At 39.1% G+C, this 14,013-nt stretch overlaps 1 protein-coding gene across 1 annotated transcript in view; it reads left to right on the forward strand.

The window, feature by feature from the left end:
* Positions 1-14,013, forward strand: part of LOC126183377 (protein unc-79 homolog) — an 852,060-nt gene that overhangs the window by 55,716 nt on the left and 782,331 nt on the right. The window lies entirely within an intron of this gene.

Raw genomic sequence — 14,013 nt, forward strand, 5'->3', positions numbered from 1 at the left:
CCTGATTGAAAATCTGACCTTGTGTTGCACTATGAAATTTAGAACTAAATTACTTGGTCAATATTGAGTAACTTCATCAACTGAACTGAATTAGGGACTTATCAAATATACTCCATGATGTTGCTCAAGGAAACATAGAGTTTCACACTGAAATGTGAGAAGACCTGGACGTACATACCTACAAAATGTTGCCCAAGAACTAAGTGAGAATGGAAAACACACAGGCCTTTGGTAAAAAATTCAACTTCATGTCTCTCATTTAACTGTATCATTTATCGAGCATGAATTTCTTTCCATATGTAAGACATCGTACAGAAACCAATCTTTTGGTACTGGCCAGTAGACAACTCTAGTAAACTTTATGAACATTTGTTGCATAGGCTCATGTAACGTTCTAGTAGATTATATTTGAATTTGATATGCAAGATTTTATTCCATTAAGAGCGAGGTGTTGCGACTTCCTTGCGGACAGAACTCAAAATATTGCTGTTAATGGAACAAAATCAACAGATGGAAAGGTAATTTGTGGAGTACCCAAAGGAAGTGTGATAGGACTGTTGTTATTGTGGTCTTCAGTCCAAAGACTGGTTTGATGCAGCTCTCCATGCTACTCTATTCTATGCAAGTCTGTTCATCTCTGAGTGACTACTACAACCTACATCCCTCTGAATCTGCATACTGTATTTATCTCTTGGTATCCCTGTATGATTTTTTGCCTCTCCACACTTCCATCCAATACCAAACTGGTGATCCCTTGATGTCTCAGGATGTGTCCTATCAACCGATTCCTTCTTCTAGTCGGGTTATGCCACAAATTTCTTTTCTCCCAATTCAATTCAGTGCCTCCTCATTAGTTTCGAGGTCTACCCATCTTGACTGTTACTGTATACAGCGTATGTAAATGATCTAGTAGAAAGTGTTGGATGCTATTTAAGACTGTTCACAGATGATACAGTTGTCTGTAACAAAGTAGCAATGCCAGAAGACAGTATTCATTTGCAGAATGACCTGCAGACAATTGATGAATGCTGCTGTCTCTGGCCATTGACCCTGAACATAAATAAACGTAACATACTGCACATAAATAAGAAAAAAAATCCATTCCTGTAGAACTACATTATTGATGAGAAACTGCTGGAAACAGTATCTACCGCAAAATGTCTAGGAGTAACTATACAGAGCGACCTTAAGTAAAATGACCACATAAAAGAAATACTAGGAAAAGCAGAGGCTGGAAAAGATTCATAGGAAGAATGTAAGGAAGTGTAACTCATCCACAAAGGAAATGGCATATAAGGTGCTTGTTCAACAAATTCTTGAGTACTGTCGATTAATGGGATCCTTACCAGGTAGGACTGATAGAAGAGATAGACAAGATCCAATGAAGAGCAACACATTTCATCATGGGATCATTTAGTCAGAGTGAGAGCACTACCAAGATGCTCAACAAACTCCATTGGCAGACATTACATCTACATCTACATCCATACTCTGCAAGCCACCTGACGGTGTGTGGCGGAGGGTACTTTGAGTACCTCTATCGGTTCTCCCTTCTATTCCAGTCTCGTATTGTTTGTGGAAAGAAAGATTGTTGGTATGCCTCTGTGTGGGCTCTAATCTCTCTGATTTTTATCCTCATGGTCTCTTTGTGAGATATACATAGGAGAGAGCAATATAGTGCTTGATTCCTCGGTGAAGGTATGTTCTCGAAACTTCAACAAAAGCCCGTACCAAGCTACTGAGCGTCTCTCCTGCAGAGTCTTCCACTGGAGTTTATCTATCATCTCCATAATGCTTTCGCGATTACTAAATGGTCCTGTAATAAAGTGCGCTGCTCTCCGTTGGATCTTCTCTCTCTCTTCTATCAACCCTATCTGGTGCGGATCCCACACTGGTGAACAATATTCAAGCAGTGGGCAAACAAGTGTACTGTAACCTACTTCCTTTGTTTTCGGATTGCATTTCCTTAGGATTCTTCCAGTGAATCTCAGTCTGGCATCTGCTTTACCGATGATCAACTTTATATGATCATTCCATTTTAAATCACTCCTAATACGTACTCCCAGATAATTTATGGAATTAACTGCTTCCAGTTGCTGACCTGCTATATTGTAGCTAAATGATAAGGGATCGTCCTTTCTATGTATTCGCAGCACATTACACTTGTCTACATTGAGATTCAGTTGCATTCCCTGCACCATGCGGCAATTCGTTGCAGATCCTCCTGCATTTCAGTACAATTTTCCATTGTTATAACCTCTCGATATACCACAGCATCATCTGCAAAAAGCCTCAGTGAACTTCCCGATGTTATCCACAAGGTCATTTATGTGCATTGTGAATAGCAACGGTCCTACGACACTCCCCTGCGGCACACCTGAAATCACTTTTACTTCGGAAGACTTCTCTCCATTGAGAATGACATGCTGTGTTCTGTTATCTTGGAACTCTTCAATCCAATCACACAATTGGTCTGATAGTCCATATGCTTTTACTTTGTTCATTAAACGACTTTGGGGAACTGTATCGAACGGCTTTCGGAAGTCAAGAAACACGGCATCTACCTGTGAACCCATGTCTATGGCTCTCTGAGTCTCGTGGATGAATAGTACAAGCTGGGTTTCGCACTAGCGTCTTTTTTGAAACCCATGCTGATTCCTACAGAGTAGATTTGTAGTCTCCAGAAAAGTCATTATACTCGAACATAATACGTGTTCCAAAATTCTACAACTGATCGACATTAGAGATATAGGTCTATAGTTCTGCACATCTGTTTGACATCCTTTCTTGAAAACAGGGATGACCTGTGCCCTTTTCCAATTCTTTGGAACGCTATGCTCTTCTAGAGACCTATGGTACACCGCTGCAAGAAGGGGGGCAAGTTCCTTCGCATACTCTGTGTAAAATCGAACTGGTATCCCATCAGGTCCAGCAGCCTTTCCTCTTTTGAGCGATTTTAATTGTTTTTCTATCCCTCTGTCATCTGTTTCGATTTCTACCATTTTGTCATCTGCGCGACAATCAAGAGAAGGAACTACAGTGCAGTCTTCCTCTGTGAAACAGCTTTGGAAAAAGACATTTAGTATCTCGGTCTTTAGACTGTCATTCTCTGTTTCAGTACCATTTTGCTCAAGAGTGTCTGGACATTTTGTTTTGATCCACCTACCACTTTGACATAAGACCAAAATTTATTAGGATTTTCTGCCAAATCAGTACATAGAACTTTACTTTTGAATTCATTGAACACCTCTCGCATAGCCCTCCTCACACTACATTTCACTTTGCGTAAATTTTGTTTGTCTGCAAGGCTTTGGTATGTTTATGTTTGCTGTGAAGTTCCCTTTGCTTCCGCAGCAGTTTTCTAACTCTTTTGTTGTATGACGGTGGTTCTTTTCCATCTCTTACGATCTTGCTTGGCACATACTCATCTAATGCGTATTGTTCGATAGTTTTGAACTTTGTCCACTGATTCTCAACACTATCTGTACTTGAGACAAAACTTTTGTGTTGAGCCATGAAGTACTCTGAAATCTGCTTTTTATCACTTTTGCTAAACAGAAAAATCTTCCTACATTTTTTAATATTTCTATTTACGGCTGAAATCATTGATGCAGTAACCGCTTTATGATTGATGATTCCAATAGTTCGGTTATGTTTGTCACCAGAATGTCTAATATGTTATCACCACAAGTCAGTTCTCTGTTTAACTCCTCAAGGTAGTTTTCAGATAATGCACTTAAAAAAATTTCACTGGATTCTTTGGCCCTGCCAGCCGTTATAAATGTTTGAGTCTCCCAGTCTATAACCGGCAAATTAAAATCTCCACCCAGAACTATAACATGGTCGGGAAATCTACTCAAAATATTTTCCAAATTTTCCTTCAGGTGCTCTGCCATAACAGCTGCTGAGCCAGGGGGCCTATAGAGACATCCAATTACCATGTTTGAGCCTGCTTTAACCATGACCTTCACCCAAATTATTTCAAATTTCGGATCTCCGTCAATTTCCTTTGATACTATTGCACTTCTTATCGCTATAAACACGCCTCCCCCTTCACTGTCCAGCCTGTCTCTGCGGTATACATTCCAATCTGAGTTTAGAATTTCATTACTGTTCACATCTGGTTTCAGCCAACTTTCTGTCCCTAGTACTATGTGGGCATTGTGACTGTTTATTAATGAGAGCAGTTCTGGGACCTTTCTATAGATGCTCCTGCAGTTTACTATTACCACATTAATATTGTTATTCCCTGTTGCGTTTTGTCTACTACTACCTTATCATGTCTCAGGAGGCATCTTGTCGGGCCTAGGGAGGGAATTCTCTAACCTAAAAGACCCATATGGGCACTCAATGTGTACTCTGCTACCCTTGTAGCCACTTCCTGCGTGTAGTGAACTCCTGACCTATTCAGGGGGACCCTACATTTCTCCACCCGATAGCAAAGGTCGAGAAATTTGCACCCCAGATCTCCGCAGAATCCTTCAAGCCTTTGGTTTAAGCCTTCCACTCAGCTCCAAACCAGAGGACCGTGATCGGTTCTGGGAACGATACTACAAGTAGTTAGCTCAGATTCCACCCTGCGAGCGAGGCTTTCCGCCGTCACCAACTCCGCCAACTGCCTGTATGAACTGAGGATGACCTCTGAACCCAGACGACAGGAGTCATTAGTGCCAGCATGAGCAACAATTTGCAGTCAGGTACACCCAGTGCTCTCTATCGCCGCCGGCAGGGCCTCCTCCACATCTCAGATGTGGCAGACAGAGTGAACACTGGCCTTTTTCCCCGACCTTTCCGCTATTTCCCTAAGGGGCTCCATCACCTGCCTAACGTTGGAGCTCCCAATCACTAATAAACCCCTCCCCCCGTGTGCCTGCTCAGACCTTGCTGAAGGAGTGGCCACATGTCCACTCACAGGCACAGCGGGCGATGCCACACGGCCAGCCACCACATTGACCCTCCGCCTCGTGTGCCACCAACGCCGCTGAACGCGCCACTTCCCTTGGGGAGAGGGTGGCCCAGCCGCGCCCGGTACCTCCGAAGATGTCTCGACAGCAGGGACCGTGGGTGAAGCTTGTAACACCTGGAGTGTATTGTGCGATGCACCAGACTCCGCACTGCCGCGACACTCCGAGGCAGCAGCCTGAAGATGGCTGACCACGGCCGTCAACACATTCAGCTGTTCGCGAACAGTGGCCAGCTCCTCCTGCGTCCGTACATAGCAATCACACATCTTATCCATCCTAAGAAATCACTTTACTTTAGAGAGTTAATCAACATTTAACTAGACTGTTAATTCACTAAAGGCAGCTAATAGCGGACTAAACTGTGATTACTAGACACTTCCTGTTGAAAATAATGAAAGTAAGCACTAACTGTCTCTGGACTGTATTCAAAACCAACACTAGCACTACTGGCACTACAGCTGACTAAAGGGACTCTCTCTGACTGTATTCAAAAACAAACATGAAATCTATGGAACACTATTACTAGCTGAAAAGCAAATATATTTTATAACAGCTATCAACCACTAGCTTCATGGCATGTAGAATAAACTCAAATGTGACAAACTGTGGATTATTATCTATCACTATTCTGAGAAGTAACCCCAGTGTCAAAGATGTTGGTCAAGACCCAGAATGACACGTGTGGACCTTATTATCCAGGACACATGTGAGAAGTGGGAGAGAGAGAGCATCCAGCACTACCAGCCACACGGGCATTGTGAATGGTCTAGCATAATTAATGTGCATCTTCTTCCAAGGATGTTCAAATTTTGACCAAGGCAGTAAATGCTACTGGGTTCTCTCTATCTACTTAACCAGATAAGATTTGGAGCACCAACTCCCCTCTTACATCAGACCCAGGTTTTACAGATCCAGTACTATTTATCTCACAGTGAAACAAGATTTGATTTTATGTAATGCCATTTGAAATAATAGTACTCATTAACAATTATAAGGGGATGTTCAAAAGATTTCCATTTGAAGTCCGTACACTCCACAATCAGTATGCCAATCAGGCAAAATCAACAAGAGCATTGAGTCAATCATCCCACCAATACCACAAAACTAGAAGATACCCGTTCGTTAAAACACCTTGTCCTGTTGCATGAAGAGATCCATAACTACCTGCTGCATGTCATCTTCTGACAGGAATTGTCGATCCTTCAAGGCCGTTTTTAAGGGACAGAAGTTGTGATAATCACATGGGGACAGATCAGGGCTTTAGGGGGGATGCTCAAGTGTTTCCCTCTTGTATTGACGTAACTTCTGCATCACGACATTTGAGATTTGGGGATGTGCATTACCATGAAGCTGCATCATCCCTTGGCACACCACTCCACAACAGTGGTTTTTGACTGACATGCTGCCCCATACACATTCCTCATTCTCTGATGAGTGTCTATCGGTGTTTTTCCTTTGGCAGCCAAGAAAAGAATAACAGCATGTTGGTCCTGTTTCTACACATTTGGGAATAACATCGCCATAGTTCATGTTTCTTCACTTACTGCACACAATCGCAAAGACACGAATGCCCACACGGCAGTGCTTATATACCGGCAATAATAATAATAATAATAATAAAACCTGTGGAGGCCCGGGAAAAGAATAAGCCTCAGGTATGTTCTGCCAGTCGTAAAAGGCAACAAAAAGAACAAACCACTAACAGGGCTAAGCCCCCTTTTAGTGTGATTAGTTGGTTCAGGACAGAACTAATGAAGCCTCGGACAAGCCCTGTCATGGTCGGGGACGACGCTTGAACCCTATGCCTGTCCACAATGGTAACGACACTGCTAGCCACACGGAAAATGATTTAAATCCAAATAGAGATGTTTTGCAGGATATGCTTCCTGCAACCACCCTAGAAGGAAAACAAAGACAGAGGATGAGATGGTCAGATGAAGTTAACCGTCACCTCATGTTCTGTTATTACCAAGCAACAAACTTAGGAACCAACACAACTGGATACAGATCACAAGTATACACAACATTTATTACCAGACACCCAGAATTAAAATTTTTAACAGAACACTGACTAGCTGATCAGATCCGTGTCATAATCAAAAATAACAGGATACCCGAGTCAGAATTAGAAAACATCAAACAACAAGCAAAACAAATACGGGAACAAAATAATGTGCAATCAGAAGAAGAAGAAGAAAAAGAAAATAATGGACTCGAACATCCCAGAGCAAACAAACAAATAACAACACGCATCAGTTAAACAATCAGAGGAAAATGAAATCTTTAGACAGCCACCAGAACAAGCACAAATAGAACACAAAGTGACACAAATGTTAGATATAGAAAAAAAATTTCAGCTGACATATATAGAATACAAAGACACAAATACAGACATTAGACCATTCTTGCATAGACCACCAAATAACCCACAAGTCGAAACAACAATAACATCTATCAACACAATCATACACAACAAAATAAATGAAAATACAACTATGGAAGAGTTACAACTACTGGTTTATATAGGAGCACTCACTACACTAAATATACCCACTAGGCAGAGATCAGAACCAACCAACAAACAGAAGAAACCCACAAAACCAGCATGGCAACACAGGTTACAGATCAGAATAGAGAAACTGAGAAAAGACATCGGACAGCTAACACAGTTTATAAGAAATGAAATATCAGACAAAAAACGAAAAAGGTTAGGTAAAATCTCACAACAAGAAGTGATAGAGCAATTAGATGAACAGAAGCAGAAATTACAAGCATTGGCCAAACAAGTTAGAAGATACAAAAAAAGTGAAAATAGAAGGAAACAAAACCAAACATTAAACACAAACCAAAAGAAATTTTATCAGACAATAGATAACACACACATTAAAATAGACAATCCACCAAACATAACAGACATGGAACACTTCTGGAGCAACATATGGTCAAACCCGGTACAACATAACAGACATGCACGGTGGATACAAGGAGAAACAGACACATGCAAGATGATACCACAAATTCCACAAATTCCTGAACACACACATTAAAATAGACAATCCACCAAACATAACAGACATGGAACACTTCTGGAGCAACATATGGTCAAACCCGGTACAACATAACAGACATGCACGGTGGATACAAGGAGAAACAGACACATGCAAGATGATACCACAAATTCCTGAAGTGATAATTTAGCGACATGAAGTCACCCAAGCAATTAATTCTACGCACAATTGGAAAGCCCCTGGAAAAGATAAAATAGCAAATTTCTGTCTAAAGAAGTTCACCTCAACATATTCACATCTAACTAAATTATTTAACAGTTACATTGCAGACCCATACACAGTCCCTGATACACTTACACAAGGAATAACTTATCTGAAACCTAAAGATCAAGCAGACACAGCAAACCCAGCAAAATATTGCCCCACAACATGCCTACCAACAATATACAAAATATTAACTTCAGGCATTACACAGAAATTAATGACACATACAACACAGAACAAAATTATAAATGAAGAACAAAAAGGCTGCTGCAAAGGAGCATGAGGATGTAAAGAGCAACTGATAATAGATGCAGAAGTGACATATCAAGCTTAAACTAAACAAAGGTCACTACACTAGGCATACATTGATTACCAAAAAGCTTTTGATAGTGTACCCCACTCATGGTTACTACAGATATTGAAAATATACAAAGTAGATCATAAATTGATACAGTTCCTAAACATAGTAATGAAAAATTGGAAAACCACACTTAATATCCAAACAAATTCAAATAATATCACATCACAGCCAATACCGATTAATCGTGCAATATACCAAGGAGACTCATTAAGTCCTTTCTGATTCTGCCTTGCTCTGAACCCACTACCCAACATGCTAAATAATACAAATTATGGATACAATATTACTGGAACATACCCACACAAAATCACACATTTCCTATACATGGATGATCTTAAACTACTGGCAGCAACAAATCAACAACTCAACCAATTACTAAAGATAACAGAAGTATTCAGCATTGATATAAATATGGCTTTTGGAACAGACAAATGTAAGAAAAATAGCATTGTCAAGGGAAAACACACTAAACAAGAAGATTACATATTGGATAACCACAGCGACTGCATAGAAGCGATGAAAAAAACAGATGCCTATAAATATCTAGGATACAGACAAAAAATAGGAATAGATAATACAAATATTAAAGAAGAACTAAAAGAAAAATATAGACAAAGACTAACAAAAATACTGAAAACAGAATTGACAGCAAGAAACAAGACAAAAGCTATAAATACTTATGCTATACCAATATTGACCTATTCATTTGGAGTAGTGAAATGGGGTAACACAGAACTAGAAGCACTCAATACACTGACACGATCACAATGCCACAAATATAGCATACATCACATACATTCAGTAACAGAAAGATTCACATTAAGCAGAAAGGAAGGAGGAAGGGGATTTATCGACATAAAAATATCCTACATTATGGACAGGTAGACAATTTAAGAAAATTCTTTCTAGAACGAGCAGAAACTAGCAAAATACACAAAGCAATCACTCATATAAATACATCGGCTACACCATTGCAATTTCATAACCCTTTAGATCCCATAACATCAACACATACAAAGAAAGTAAATTGGAAAAAGAAAACACTACATGGCAAGCACCCGTATCATCTAACACAGCCACACATCGATCAAGACGCATCCAACACATGGCTAAGAAAAGGCAATATATACAGTGAGACGGAAGGATTCATGATTGCAATACAGGATCAAACAATAAACACCAGATATTACAGCAAGCATATTATTAAAGATCCCAATACCACAACAGATAAATGCAAACTTTGCAAACAACAAATAGAAACAGTAGATCACATCACAAGTGGATGTACAATACTATCAAATACAGAATACCCCAGAAGACATGACAATGTAGCAAAAATAATACATCAACAGCTTGCCTTACAACATAAACTTATAAAACAACACATTCCCACATACAAGTATGCACCACAAAATGTACTGGAGAATGATGAATACAAATTATACTGGAACAGAACCATTATAACAGATAAAACAACACCACATAACAAACGTGACATCATACTCACCAATAAAAAGAAGAAATTAACACAACAAATCGAAATATCCATACCCAATACTACAAATATACAAAAGAACACAGGAGAAAAAAATGAAAAATACATCCAACTGGCTGAGGAAGTCAAGGACATGTGGCATCAGGATAAAGTTGACATTATACCAATTATACTATCAACTACAGGAGTCATACCACACAATATCGACCAGTACATCAATGCAATACAGCTACATCCAAACTTATATATACAACTACAGAAATCTGTAGTTATTGATACATGTTCAATTACTCGAAAGTTCCTAAATGCAATGTAACATATACCGTACAGTTAAAAGGAAGTCACACTTGATCAATGTCCGTGTCACTTTCCATTTTTGACCAGACATAACGTCTGAGAAAAGAAAGAAATAATAATAATAATAATAATAATAATAATAATAGTAGTAGTAGTAGTAGTAGTAGATATATAATTTATTTATGTGTGTACGAAGGTGAGATTTTCTCATGTAACATGTTATAATATTCATTACTTCATCTTTGTTGATACTGCTACTTCGTTTATTCTTTCTGTAAATAGTTCGAAGCATTAGGAAATTCATAACATTCCTTCATCCCATAGTAAGTCATCAGTTTTATAGTTTTCATAAAATAATTTTTTTACATATTTAAAATATGCTTTGGTATTTAAACACTGCATGTCATTAAACTGAACTGATAGCAGCCCACAAAGAACATGCTGACTTGAGTTCTGCCAAGTCTCACTAAGCTATTGGTCTTCATGCGGACAGTAGAAAAACATGTTCTGGGAATCCCGGGTGGTGTGCCAATACAAGTGTATCTGTAGCTGGCATAGAACAGGTACATAGTTGTGTTTTAATTTGTCAGAGCTACCAACCTTGAGGAGAATCTCTCAGTAATGACACGGCAAATGTGGAGGAGGGCGGGGGGCACCCAGAAGGGGAGGAGCACCCAGAAGGGGGGGCACCTTCCACCTCCCCTCACCTACTGCTACCAGAAAGTTTTAAAAATTAGAAGCCTGATTTAGGCCTTTAAACACTATATTTTAAACATTTTCTGACCCTAAATAAAGATGGTATATGTAATTGTTCATATTTTTATTTTTGTATTAAAATTAATCCAAAATATCATTTTCAATAAAGAAAATTACTTCAGCCTCAACATCACTCACATTTTGAATGAATTGATGGGTGAATCTGCAGTTGATGACCCTCTGCCAGATCCGCATTTACTAGTGACTGCTGCTTCCTTCATACATTCATTTCTGCCCCATAGAAAGCATCGCCTTTTTGTATTTTTTTAAATTTTTGTTTCACTGCCCTTTTTTATGGTGGCAACTCATATAACTTGTTGATGACAAACTTTCCCAAAATCAGATAACAAATCTTGTCTGTGTTTTTGTTGTTGTTGCTGTTGTGGAATTGGGAAATGACTTTTTTTTTAATCTATGTCATTGCTTCTGGTGCCAAGCATCAGAGCAATTTTTTGTAGCGAGTTCTGCTTTTGTGTAATATTTTGATAACTATGACTCCAGACATTCCAGAGGCACTTCACTGCCTCACAGTGTGTGGCGAATTCATAAATTTTGCTTCTTGTCCATTCTGTTTCACAAATGAACACACATAAAGACAAATTGCAACACTACAGGCAGAGCAAAAACAAACACTACCACTGCATAGTAATGTATGGTGATTGTAGGCCATTGTTCCTCTCTCCTGTAATGATACAGCCATGGAACACTGGTTTTGTGTTGCCAAGATGTTGACAACACGCAAACATCAGTAATCCAGTACTAGCCATGACCAATGTTGCAGGACATGTTTTAAACTCAGTGTAAACGTGCCTTTAGCAAGACATGGTGACAAAATCATTTGTAGACAAGTTCACCACATACTCGGGAAGCAAATCATTACAGTCTATAAAACATTTTAGTAGCGTATGATTAGAGTAATGTAAACAGTACTTGTTTGATTTTCATAATACATCAAATTGTAAAATGTCTATTTCCATAATTTTTAATAGCCCCCCCCCCACAACACTGTAAATAAGGCAATAAATCTGTAATAATTGTGGATAGTCCATAATAGTTGGTAGCCATTATTCATAGTTAATTTTGAGAGTGGTAATGACTTTTAATATTATTCCACTCCATTGTTCAGAAGTAATTCTGAAGTTCAATTTTCACTGTGTGGGCAGCTTAGCTCCATATAGTCATTTTGGTATGCAACGTACAGTTATAATAATATATATTTGAGATTTGAATTGGCTGGCTGCTGAAACTGCTGATCTGGTTCTCACTCATTTGGGCTTCAACAGCCTGTATGCAAACTATCTACTATCTGTGTAGTATATCTATGTCAGTTACATGTTCAGCAGACTGACATTGGTCACATACTACTATTTGTATGCCTTTTCGCTGCAGTTCTCTGGAATGATCCAGTACATATTTCCTCAAGACTCTCAGCTGTCTGCTCAAGTTCACTTATTCCTGCTCGCTGCACCTGACATACATGAGTTTCAAAGTGGCTTTTATTAGTAGCATGATTTGTTCTTCCACATTGCTACATTGCTTACACTGCATGAATGAACTCATAGCATGTTATTCTCTGTGGTGGCCTATAGGATGCTTCTACACAGGGCGGAAATAATGGCACTCTTTTCTGCCATAGTTACAGCTGTTGCCTCTTATCTGTATGTATCAACCCATGGTTCTATCCAAAAAATAGTGTGTGATTAAGTTTATGTTGCCAGTAAGCTTGCTTGTTTCTATAAGTCTGCAGATATATTCCTGAAACTGGTGTTGCATATTGCACCTTGACACCTTCACTGTGCACTGAGAGATTTCCTTGTTATGTTGTTAGATGGTGCTGAACATATGACAGACATAATAGTTTATGCTCCAACATCTATCACGACTTTAGTATAAGGTTTATAATGTGAATTTGGCTTCTGATTAAATCCCTCACAAGTATCTCCACTCCTACAATTCTTGTTTTAATTAATTTCAAGAGTACACAGTGATCAAATTCATTGTTTTTCTGTTTTGCCAAATCACAATTTTTGAAGAAATCATTTGATGTACTCCATGACTCATGCTCATCAATTACACAGTCTCTCTGAAATTTACGCAGTGGCTTACCACAATTTTTTTCTCAGTGCTTTTTCAACAGCTTAGGTTTGCAGCATTCTGTTACTAAACTGAATGTAAGGCAGTCTTCCAGATGCCAAATGTTCTGCTATGTCTGGTGTCTCAAGACTATTGGCATGTGGTCCTTTGGTGATCTTGCTGCACCACTCACATTTTTCTGCTTGGCCTGTTTATCTAGTTTGACTTTGGGCTGAACTATCAGAAACTATAATTATCTTATGCTAGCACTAATAACGCTCTCATGTTTTACACCATTCTTGTTTGATGCAGTCACACACAAAGATTGTGGTGTGAGAGATTAAATATCATCTGTCAGCAAGATACCATTGTATTCCCAGGATATGTAGATGAGCTTTTTTCCAGATAAGATACAGTAGCCCAACAGAAAATGAGAAAGCTGGTTGATGAGGGAAGTTTTAATTGCTACATTCATTTGCTGATGAGCCAGGTGTATGTGATTACTGATGTCACAATTATTGACAAGTGATGTTAGCACATCTACTAAGCCATTGTCACTGTAGATATACTGGAATCTGTGCCATTCCTGCAAAGCACCTATCTTCCTCCTGGTATAATTGTCTCTTCCTGGTCTGAAGGTTACTCCTTCTGAAGTTTCTGGACTGGTCTTTCCGGAGCACTGAGTCAGTCTCCCTGAACTAGCCTAAGTAGCCACTGAATATTCTTCCAGTGGCCAGTACATAGTTTGGTAATTATTTCAATAAAGAGGAAAGTGTTAACAGATGCTATGTAGTC

The sequence above is a fragment of the Schistocerca cancellata genome, chromosome 4, assembly GCF_023864275.1.
Source record: "Schistocerca cancellata isolate TAMUIC-IGC-003103 chromosome 4, iqSchCanc2.1, whole genome shotgun sequence".
Lineage (NCBI taxonomy): Eukaryota > Metazoa > Arthropoda > Insecta > Orthoptera > Acrididae > Schistocerca > Schistocerca cancellata.